Source organism: Neoarius graeffei, chromosome 11, assembly GCF_027579695.1.
Source record: "Neoarius graeffei isolate fNeoGra1 chromosome 11, fNeoGra1.pri, whole genome shotgun sequence".
NCBI lineage: Eukaryota > Metazoa > Chordata > Actinopteri > Siluriformes > Ariidae > Neoarius > Neoarius graeffei.
The window spans coordinates 21,502,967-21,515,021 of NC_083579.1; the positions used below are offsets into that span (position 1 = coordinate 21,502,967).

General features: G+C 42.9%; 1 protein-coding gene across 10 annotated transcripts in view; it reads right to left on the reverse strand.

Annotated features, from left to right (window-relative positions):
- luzp1 (leucine zipper protein 1) overlaps positions 1 to 12,055 on the reverse strand; it is a 185,519-nt gene that overhangs the window by 38,523 nt on the left and 134,941 nt on the right. The gene's annotated exons all lie outside the window — the stretch shown is intronic.

Consider the following 12,055-nt stretch of genomic DNA (forward strand, 5'->3'; position numbering starts at 1 on the left):
ATAGTAGGGGGTCCCTGCTCCATCTCTCCATCAGTTTGGGGATCCTTGGCCTGAAAAACGTTGAAGACCCCTGGTTAAAACAATATCTGGTCATCAATGTATAACTGTGCAAAATAGCTATGTAACTCCTTGGGCTTGCTGAGACATGCAGGGGCAGAAATACCATCTAGTCCACAGTTCAGGTAGGAGTCCTTTGAGAGTAAGTGCTTTAGCTTTCACAACATTCTGTTCCCAAAAGCTGATGTCGGGGGAAAAAAAAGTATTTACACAAAGAAGGTATTCTTGCTTTTGCAGTTTAACTGTTTTTCTGGGTAGGGACTCTTCAAAAAAAGAAAGAAATATTCCAACATCTATGTAGCTAACGCAAGGCCACAAATCTACATCACTCCAGTCATTTCGAGGAATTTTGTATGGATCATAACCGCTAATAAACTAATTTCCGCATATATCTATCCTTTGCTTCTTTCTGACTAAGATTATCCAAGTAATCCGGTAGAAGAGCTTTTTTAGCTGTAGTTTTCTTCGGACAACAGATAGACATCTTTGCTTGTCTTCAGTATGTGAACAATAGGTAAACAAAGTTCATGTGTCCCCTAGGAGTCCTAGGGGACACATGAACTTTGTCCCCTAGGCTAGGACAACGGTAGTTAATGTAAATGCGACATTAGTACAAGGGGTCTGTTGATTTCTTACTTCAGGTTTCACTACTTCAGCTTTTTGAAATCACAGAGAACTTCAGGAAAAGGGGAAGTGCACACAGAGGGCCACAGACAGCCCTGCTTAAAGCCTGCAATAAAACAATTGATTTCCTGCTTGCACTTTTTGATATCTGACATCAGCACATCTCGATGATTGAGTCCTCCTTCACCGCTGCCTCTACAGCAAGCAAAGGCTTTCATTTAGCACCATTACAACTCAGGAGCAGAATTAGAATAAAAATCACTGAAACTATGCATGGCCAGAGAAACACACTGCTATACACAGAACACTAGAAATAATGCTACTTAAAAGGCATACTGCCTTTCAGATTTTTCAAATTTAGGCCATAAGAAGAATTTTCCCCGACACCCAATAATTTTTTTTTTTTGTGGACCGAAAGCTACTGAATTCAAATCATAGACTTCAAATTTTATTACTTTTTTTTCCCTAAAAGAACAATTAATAAATTTAGAGCCCCCTTGGCCCTAAATTCTCCGCCATTTTTTTCTTGCCTCATCGTGACCTAAACCAAGATCATCATGCATGACGTGGTGGGGTTTCCCCGTTCGCAACGCATTGTGGGATACAAATTTGCAACCTGAGAGAACAATGGAGCATGCGAATGTGTGCATGAAACACGGAAGACCGACTACAGTAACGGAAAGTGAGAAGAAGAGACCCTGTATTGCGAAGGAAAGGAAACGCAGGACCAAACTAATAAATATCAGCAATCAGATATACGTATATCACTCCTTCAATCAAACTTCAGAGATTTTTTTTCCTCATGTCATGTCAGGGCTAATGTCTGAAATGGGTCAGTTATACAGGAAATTCACGAGGTTATACCAAAGTCAAGTTTAGGAAAGTCTATTAGTGGCATTACAAAGATAGTGGAATGTTCGTATTCCCAAAACTATTACTTCTGATCACTATGTTTGGCCAAAACTTTAGCAAACACAAAAATCAAAAAGATGAATATAACTGCTTCCCTGATATAGTGGGCACTGAAACAGGCAGGCAGGATCAAGGTCACTTTCGTTTTTATTTTTTAAACTGTCACTTAACATGCTTTTCAGCAGTTTCAAAATAAACTGTGTGGCACTGCACCAACGTGATTTCAGCCAGGGGAAGAGATCCTTAATCCCTGCTCCTCCTCACTGGACACAAACAGACAGCACCTTCCCCAGCTTTGCTCTCCATTCACAAACCGGTGCTTGACCATGCCCCCACTGCAACAGTGAAACAGAACCGTATACAGCCTTGCTCAATGAAATAAACTGAACAGTATGATAGCAAATCGAGAAGTTCACCAGAAGTTGTGCAATATAGGTGTATAGTCTAATTAGACTATACACCTATATTGCACAACTTTTCACACATTTTCACTCAGCGGCGTTCACCATCGTAATGATAAATAAAGGACCTTCTATGTAAACTAATGCACAGGAATAATATTTACATTGTGAAATCAATACATAATTTTCGTCACGACTAACGAATATTGGCTAGAATACGGCCAGTGAAAAACGGACTTCAACAAGATGAATGACCAGGCTCAAATTCACCTCAAAAAGATACATATTTGGGCTAAATGCAGCATATTCTTCACCAATTATAATATTTACGATAGGGAGAAACATACTAACCAACATTTGCTGTGTAGGATCCATTGGCTCAGTCATATTTTCTGTCACAACTTGAGTACTGAAGTTGCAATGTGAATATTGTTGTGATTAGCTCCTCGTCTAGCGGCAAAATGATGTAACTGGGTCAGTGCATGGTCAATGATAACCTGCGCATGCGCACACCGGATTTCCTCTTTCTGCTTGACTGTGCGAAGCGCACGATTTCATGCACATTATTTGCTAGGGAATCTCCTCAAAATAAATAACTTCCACAGAATGGCCCGTTTTATCTCATCTCATCTCATTATCTCTAGCCGCTTTATCCTTCTACAGGGTCGCAGGCAAGCTGGAGCCTATCCCAGCTGACTACGGGCGAAAGGCGGGGTACACCCTGGACAAGTCGCCAGGTCATCACAGGGCTGACACATAGACACAGACAACCATTCACACTCACATTCCCACCTACAGTCAATTTAGAGTCACCAGTTAACCTAACCTGCATGTCTTTGGACTGTGGGGGAAACCGGAGCACCCGGAGGAAACCCACACAGACACGGGGAGAACATGCAAACTCCACACAGAAAGGCCCTCGCCGGCCCCGGGGCTCGAACCCAGGACCTTCTTGCTGTGAGGCGACAGCGCTAACCACTACACCACCGTGCCGCCTGCCCGTTTTATTTTTAAGATATTACAGAAATAAACATACATCACAATGACCAAATTTCAGAGGGATCTAAATTTCACTGATGTTATGAAATCGAAAGACCGTCTTGCTTTAAGCACTGCATGGGTATGCTTTAGCACTTAACTGGACAGACTGAAATACGCAAGTATTTTATCCTGTTATTTTATTTTGGTTAGTGAAACAGAAGAAGGTGCGGCTCCCAGGGTCTTTCAGAGGTTATAAACAGATGGCTTATGTTCAGTAAATGAAAGGTTAATGAGTTTTAATCTGTTCATTCCATCTATGGATTACTTATCAACATTCAGGGTAATTTCTTCACCAACCCCTGTCTGTCTCAATTTCCCACCATCTGTCCTTACAGTTAGGTCCATAAATATTTGGACAGAGACAACATTTTTCTAATTTTGGTTCTGTACATTACCACAATGAATTTTGAACAAAACAATTCAGATGCAGTTGAAGTACAGACTTTCAGCTTTAATTCAGTGGGTTGAACAAAACGATTGCATAAAAATGTGAGGAACTAAAGCATTTTTTTTTTAAACACAATCCCTTCATTTCAGGGGCTCAAAAGTAATTGGACAAATTAAATAATTGTAAATAAAATGTTCATTTCTAATACTTGGTTGAAAACCCTTTGTTGGCAATGACTACCTGAAGTCTTGAACTCATGGACATCACCAGACGCTGTTTCTCCTCCTTTTTAATGCTCTGCTAGGCCTTTAATGCACCGGTTTTCAGTTGTTTGTTTGTGGGCCTTTCTGTCTGAAGTTTAGTCTTTAACAAGTGAAATGCATGCTCAATTGGGTTGAGATCAGGTGACTGACTTGGCCATTCAAGAATATGCCACTTCTTTGCTTTAATAAACTCCTGGGTTGCTTTGGCTTTATGTTTTGGGTCATTGTCCATCTGTATTATGAAACGCTGACCAATCAGTTTGGCTGCATTTGAGCACACAGTACAGGGTTTCCCATATGGTATGGTTAACGATCTGTGGTCACCTTATAACGCAGACATCCCAAGTGTCCCGGAAGTTCCGGGAGTCTCCCGCATATTGATAGCGGCTCCCTGATGCCCGCACATTGGAGAATATCTCCCAGAATCTAGAGCAAGCGAGCAAGCGCATGCACGCGAAACATTAATGTCTGCATCGCGCATATGACGGAGTGCGCGAGGGAGCGCGAGAGAGAGCGCATGCTAGACAAAGAGCATCCTGATTGGGTTACTCAGCAAAATAAGCCAATCAGCTTTCAGTGTGGGCGGGCTTCTTTTTCTTGAGGGCCGAAGTTTTCAGTTGAGTCAGTGCAGCCTACAGGATCGGCATGGCAGAGAGCGCACGCACCCCAAAAAAACAAAATACAAAACCCACTTCACCTCAGATTACACAAAATAATCTCCCTGTCTAATAAGGGTCAACAATAATGACAGTTTCGCGCGATGCACTGTTTGCAACAGTGATTTCAGCATTGCCCATGGTGGCTTAAATGACAGTAAAGGACATGTTGAGGTGAGGAGCGTCATTTCATGTGCATTATATTTAGGTCTACAACAGGCTGGCATGAAAAGACCAAACTTATTGAAGATTTCCGTAAAGTAACAATGTATGAATATACATCATATATACACACACATCATATATCAAATACACGTCATATACAAGTGTGTATCTTTTTATAAATGGGGTTAGCTTATCTAATGTAGCATGTTGGGGAGAATCATAGCATCATATCTATATTTCTGATAAAATTTTAGGTATGATACCGTGTATAACTCTCCTACTTATTGCTCATTTCATAGGGGGACGGAATTGCTGGCATGTGCCGCGCGGCAGCGTCTGCCCAAACTTTAGGCTGAGATGAACTTATAGTTTTTGATTTTAAAAAAATTCCAATATGTAATGCCCATTGTACATGCCTGTTCTTTAATTCAAAATCACCATCTTGATCTTCAAATTGACCATATGGTATATGTATTACATTACACAACATCCTGTCCAGATAAAACCTAGTTAGTACACACAACAGTTGAAAGGGAATTGATAAGTGATGTTGAATGTTGCCTGCTTAATATGCAAGACCTCCTGCGACCATGATAACATCAGAAGAAAGCTTAAGAGAACATGATATGAGAATATGATAGAACTTTTTTCTGGTTTGCACTTCATTTTAAAGGATTGGAGTATTCAAAGACATGAATAGCAAAAATGCAGAAATATAATACTGTAGAGCTCGTTTATATTAAAAGGTGCATTGATTTTTTGAAATCATCAAATGTGAGTTGATTAAAAACAAGTTTCTTGTACCATATTAATCATTTTCACCTGGTAGTCCACCAAGAAGGGGAATTTATTTCCAAATACATTGCAACTTTTTGCTGATAAAATTAATGGTTTTGGGGTAAAAAAAAAAAAAAAAAAGCCAAAAATCATTAGCTCCCTGCCCCTGGGACCCACTGGGTGCCTGCAGCCCCCAAACCCCTGGCTTTTTTCAGACTTTAATATTTTTCATTCTCATCCTTGAATAACGCAGCCTTCCCGATTCGCCTTCCGACCCCTTATTTTAAAAGGTAGCCTACGTCGTGCTCGTGATGAGCTTTATCATAGCCTTCTTGGCTTACAGGAAACGGACATCCCTGAGTCAGGCTGTAAACCAATTTTGATGCATACAGTAGCAGCTTGACGCGAGGAACCGGCCTTATTGCATTATCCCGTTTATCCCGCTTCAGCATTCATGCAAGTTTATTAATAATGGCTTGACATTCACGATAAATAAGGATTTCCCACTAGCCTAAATAAAATGTTATACTCGCAGGGATGCCTAGTTGATACTATCTGAAGCATAAAATCTGAATATTTTAAGAAACATCTTTATTAGCTTTATTGGCGAAGTAGCTAAACCATCACTGCACTGGATTTCTCAGCTATGAATAGGGTAAGCACATAGAAATTCAGTATTCCTTTATTTTTTTTGATGTAATGGAAATTTAGTGCTTTGATGAAGAAAATGTACTTTATCCATAGATTAAAACAGACCTCAGGAATAGGCTCCAAGGGGAACACCTGGCAGCCTGCTTACGAATCTCCATAAATGGTCCCGAACCCAATGACTTCCCTTACGATAGGGCACTTGAGTTTTTTTTCAGGAAGCCATGCAGAATTAAATGTTCTGATAGGGCATGCAGGCTTTGCACCAATTAGGGTAATGCTTTTTCATTATTGTTAGTTGCCTTGGTGTTACCTTAAGTGGTTTCTTACATCTAATTATGATATTTTACTTTATTATTATTTTGTTACATTATACTATTTATTTCATTTTAGTATTGGTTGAGGTAAGTGTTGAGTTCAATATTTAAAATAAAAACCTCCAGCTTGTTTTTTGCAATTTATTCCTTGAATGTAAACTAAAGAATGATTGAAAGATTGCCACCAAAAAGGCAAAAAACTAAACTTTAACTTCAATTTTGGTGAGTAATTTTCATAAATTTAAAAGACATGTTTTCCACCAACATCAAGCCCAGCAAACTAATGGCCTGCCCTGTAATGTAAAGTTAGGTCGAGGAATGAAACCAGGCAGGGTTCTGGTAAAAATTGTTTTAGCTGTCTTCTCTTAAAGGCCTCGTGCGGTAATTTCAGCAATCAGGCTATATCATGTGTCAAAATGTCGGGTTTGGTGGGTTATTCAAGCCCCTCGGTTTCCCGCGATCTCAGTGTCACGATGCGCCCGCTACAAGCATTTAAAGTTGATGCGCACAGCCAAATTTAGGCAGCCAGCCGTTAACTAGGTCAACTTGTGTGTGACGTCATACCAGTAACCTCCCTTGGGTGATGCTGGCCTGTCGCCATGTTTTCTCTATAGCGTGCGTTTACCAGAGTTGTTTACATTGCGGATTTTGTGGATTTATTCAGTTTGTGGATAGTTTTGAACACTCAAAACACTATGAAATGATGTATTAATATTCTGTGATACAAAATGCCTAATCGGTGTATTGTGTTTGGCTGTAACAACGAACACTGAACACTATTTGTGACTTTTGTTATCAATGGATCTGATTTCAAGGTCATGGCTAGGTATTGATAGAAAAAAATTATTTTTTTTAAAAACACATTGTGGCAGCGGGGGCGTGGTCAAGCGCCGGTCTGTGACAGGAGGGCGGAGCCAGGGAAGGCGAGTGGCAGAAATCACTACACCTGACGGTAATTAACCTGTGTTTTGTGTGTTTTCCCAGTAACCGCGCCCTATTTAAGGAGGCAGAGCAGAGAAGAGCTCATCCCGGGACAAGAACACAGTGTGTGTGTTTCGTTATCAGATTAAAACTGGCGGTTATACTGAAAAGTCTGGCAATAATAAAGCCTATTTGTATCTGAAGCGTTGTCCTGCCGTCCTCTGTGCTCCACCCACACTTCAGAGAGCTCTACAGTGGTGCCAAAACCCGGGACAAGGTGGAGCACCAACCTCGCAGCCCCATGGAATCCTCCCCGTTCGTGGACCTGGTCCACGCCCTCACCACGGCTCAGCAAAGCCAGCACCAGGCGCTCGTCACGCTCCGAAAGGAGCAAGAGCGGCGCTTCGAAGCCCTGGTGCTGGCCCAGCAGGAAGATCGCGAGGCGCTCCGGCATCTCCTCGCGTCGGCGGGGTCCACCAGCGCCCCGGCCGCGGGCCCGTCTCTCCTCACCGTGACCAAGATGGGCCCGCAGGACGACCCCGAGGCGTTTCTCACATTGTTCGAGCAGGTCGCCGAAGCCTCGGGGTGGCCGATGGAGCAGCGCGCGGCGCGCCTCCTCCCCCTCCTGACGGGAGAGGCGCAGCTGGCCGCGCTATAACTCCCCGCCAACCGCCGGCTGGCCTACGCGGACCTTCACCGGGCCGTCCTCCGCGGCGGTTGGCGGGGAGTTATAGCGCGGCCAGCTGCGCCTCTCCCGTCAGGAGGGGGAGGAGGCGCGCCGCGCGCTGCTCCATCGGCCACCCCGAGGCTTCGGCGACCTGCTCGAACAATGTGAGAAACGCCTCGGGGTCGTCCTGCGGGCCCATCTTGGTCACGGTGAGGGGAGACGGGCCCGCGGCCGGGGCGCTGGTGGACCCCGCCGACGCGAGGAGATGCCGGAGCGCCTCGCGATCTTCCTGCTGGGCCAGCACCAGGGCTTCGAAGCGCCGCTCTTGCTCCTTTCGGAGCGTGACGAGCGCCTGGTGCTGGCTTTGCTGAGCCGTGGTGAGGGCGTGGACCAGGTCCACGAACGGGGAGGATTCCATGGGGCTGCGAGGTTGGTGCTCCACCTTGTCCCGGGTTTTGGCACCACTGTAGAGCTCTCTGAAGTGTGGGTGGAGCACAGAGGACGGCAGGACAACGCTTCAGATACAAATAGGCTTTTTATTGCCAGACTTTTCAGTATAACCGCCAGTTTTAATCTGATAGCGAAACACACACTGTGTTCTTGTCCCGGGATGAGCTCTGCCTCCTTAAATAGGGCGCGGTTACTGGGAAAACACACAACACAGGTTAATTACCATCAGGTGTAGTGATTTCTGCCACTCACCTTCCCTGGCTCCGCCCTCCTGTCACAGACCGGCGCTTGACCACGCCCCCGCTGCCACACACGTTTTAAGTGTTTCTATGTATCAATCATTAATTGTACAAAATGATTTTCATACATTTATGTATTTGTCATATCTTTCTTTGTCACATGAAGTGTTGTCTTGATAACACATGTGGCACATAATTTTAGCAAATGGATGACAGAAGATTAATTGAAAGATTTATGCCACAGAGCTGCCTTTAACTAATAATTATCACTTATTACTGACGATTGTACGTTTACTAAACAATACAAAGCTCAATACTCCCAGCCTATAACATACTGAATATCAAGTTAAAATCAACCGCAATAAAAGGAAAATGATGAAAACTGGAATATCAAGGGGTCTACTGTATCAGAAGGCCCACTGCATTTCGCGAGATCGCAAGCTGTCAAGTTGCTAGAATTCAATCTTTCTAGCTATACTTTCACCCCCTACAGCTATCAGTATTACACATAATCATAGATTAATCACACAGCATTCTAATTCAAGTGAAAATGGTCTTTAAAAATACACACAAGTAGTGATTTAGTCAGAGAAACCAACTAAAACAAGTCTTCAAGTCGCCGGTCTTCATTCTCATCTTCGTTTCTGTCGTCAGAACTGTCCTCATTTTCTTCTGAAGATGAGCATTCAGGTTCAAATCTGTAAGGCTGGATACCACCAGGACATTCAGCTCTCAAAATCTCTACTTGTGGGCCATTTTCTTCTTCTGTATCAGTAAAATCAAAGCTAATTTCCTCAGCATCGCTCCTATTTTCTGGTGTGTCCGTCATTGCAACTGCACCGAGTGGTTACTGGTATGACGTCACGCAGCTGTTCCATTGACCGACAGGGGGCGCTGCGAACGCGGAAAATTTCAAGTGATGGGCATGATCAAATAAGGACCGATTACAACCGTGGGAAGCTTTTGAAAAATCGACGGTCAATTTATTTCGAATCTTGAAAGCATTCTGGTGCAGAATAATGCAACTTTTATTGCCACTGCGTGACGCCTTTAAAGAACTAAAAAGAATTTAGATTGAACTGAATAATCTCAAATGCTTCTTGTAGCTTTAAAATAGTCCCAGCAGGTGACTCTGAAGAAAAATACTGTGTGTTTGAACACCGCCCGCTGTAAACACTTTGCATACACCCCAATGACCGACTCCACCGACCGCCACGACACCACCGCGCACGATTCCCTCATTGGCACAGTGGAGCACCACAAATTGCTACCTGGTCTGTGGGAAACACTGCAGTATGTCTCCTGAATACCTCAGAATTCATCTGGCTGCTTCTGTCCTGTGTCACATCAATAAACACTAGTGACCCAGTGCCACTAGCAGCCATGCATGCCCAAGCCATTACACTGCCTCCGCTGTGTTTTACAGATGATGTTGTATGCTTTGGATCATGAGCTGTACCACACCTTCGCCATACTTTTTTCTTGCCATCATTCTGGTAGAGGTTGATCTTGGTTTCATCTGTCCAAAGAATGTTCTTCCAGAACCATGCTGGCTTTTTTAGATGCTTTTTTAGCAAAGTCCAATCTAGCCTTTTTATTCTTGAGGCTTATGAGTGGCTTGCACTGTGCAGTGAACCCTCTGTATTTACTTTCATGCAGTCTTCTCTTTATGGTAGATTTGGATATTAATACGCCTACCTCCTGGAGAGTGTTGTTCACTTGGTTGGCTGTTGTGAAGGGGTTTCTCTTCACCATAGAAATTATTCTGCGATCATCCACCACTGTTATCTTCTGTGGGCATCCAGGTCTTTTTGCATTGATGAGTTCACCAGTGCTTTCTTTCTTTCTCAGGATGTACCAAACTGTAGATTTTGACACTCCTAATATTGTAGCAATTTCTCGGATGGGTTTTTTCTGTTTTCGCAGCTTAAGGATGGCTTGTTTCACCTGCATGGAGAGCTCCTTTGACCGCATGTTTTCTTCACAGCAAAATCTTCCAAATGCAAGCACCACACCTCAAATCAACTCCAGGCCTTTTATCTGCTTAATTGAGAATGACATAACGAAGGAACTGCCCACACCTGCCCATGAAATAGCCTTTGAGTCAATTGTCCAATTACTTTTGGTCCCTTTAAAAACAGGGTGGCACAGGTTAAGGAGCTGAAACTCCTAAACCCTTCATCCAATTTTAATGTGGATACCCTCAAATAAAAGCTGAAAGTCTGGACTTTATGTCCATGTCCATTATATAACTATAACTTGAATATGTTTCAGTAAACAGGTAAAAAAACAATTTGTGTCAGTGTACAAATATATATGGACCTAACTGTATGTCCCTGAAAGATGAGGACAACAGGGGTAAAGCATGACATGGAAATCTGTTATTCATTCATGACAAAGTCACTAAACTAATATGATGAAGTACCAATCTTGAACTGCTTTCACTTCATTCCATTCACTGCCTTGTGTTAATTTCTGTATATACATTTAATTTTAATCCAAATAATTTATTTGATTTACTGTTAATGTCACACAGTTGTATACCCCGTTTAGATTCATTATTCAACTACCATTACTCCAAACTGCATTTAGTACAAGATTTTATTAGAACTTTTTGTTAAAAAAAAATTAACAAATAAATAATTAAGCTACATAACAGGGTTACCCCTAGAAAAACTGGAAAGAGTAGTGACCCCCCCCACCTTGAGTGCAATGAGGTGCAAATAAGCTAGGCATGCTCCCCCAGAAAAGTTTGAAATATAAGGGTTCATTTCATAGTTTTTGGTGACATCTAAAGCTGATTTTTACCAGTTCAACACGTTGGGGGGAAAAGGCTACATTTTACTGAATTCCCACCCTAAAACGGGGTGTGTGTGTGGGGGGGGGGGGATCTATACAATACCCACATGCATCTCAAGCAGTGTACTGTTCCAAAGGAGACTGCAGTCTGCAGTTTATTTCACAAAGTTAATGGTGCAACATGACACGAGTTGTTCAAAATACTGATCATTAAATTTTGGCAATAGTGCAGATGACTAAATACCTAATACTCAAGATTGAAGTGAACAGTAAACAACGATAAAATGGGGGGGGGGGGGGGGGGGGGGGGGGGCATCTGACGACCTAGGATTTGGCAAAATTTGTTCAGCAACATGCAGTGAACTGGCCGTTGCAGTCTCACAGCTATGGTCTGCCACTGTTGCGGAGTTGTTTTCCGCAGTTTTCTTTATGAAAAACTCCGTAATTAAGCTACAACCCATCAGTGTTTTATTCACTCGTACCTGGCTTGAAGGCTGTCATTTTTGCTCAAGTTACCTATGAATATTAATTGCACATCATTCATCCAATCAACACGGGATACCACACATGCACTCAGAGCGGAATACCCTTCTCTGACATCAACTGTGAACTTGGGTCAAGTTCAGGCCCATCGGCTTGCGTACACTGTACTGATTACCTGCTCAAAGGCTACAAAGGCTGTGTGCTCATGAGTACAACTCCTGGTAGATCTGCAACTGTTTCAGTCATG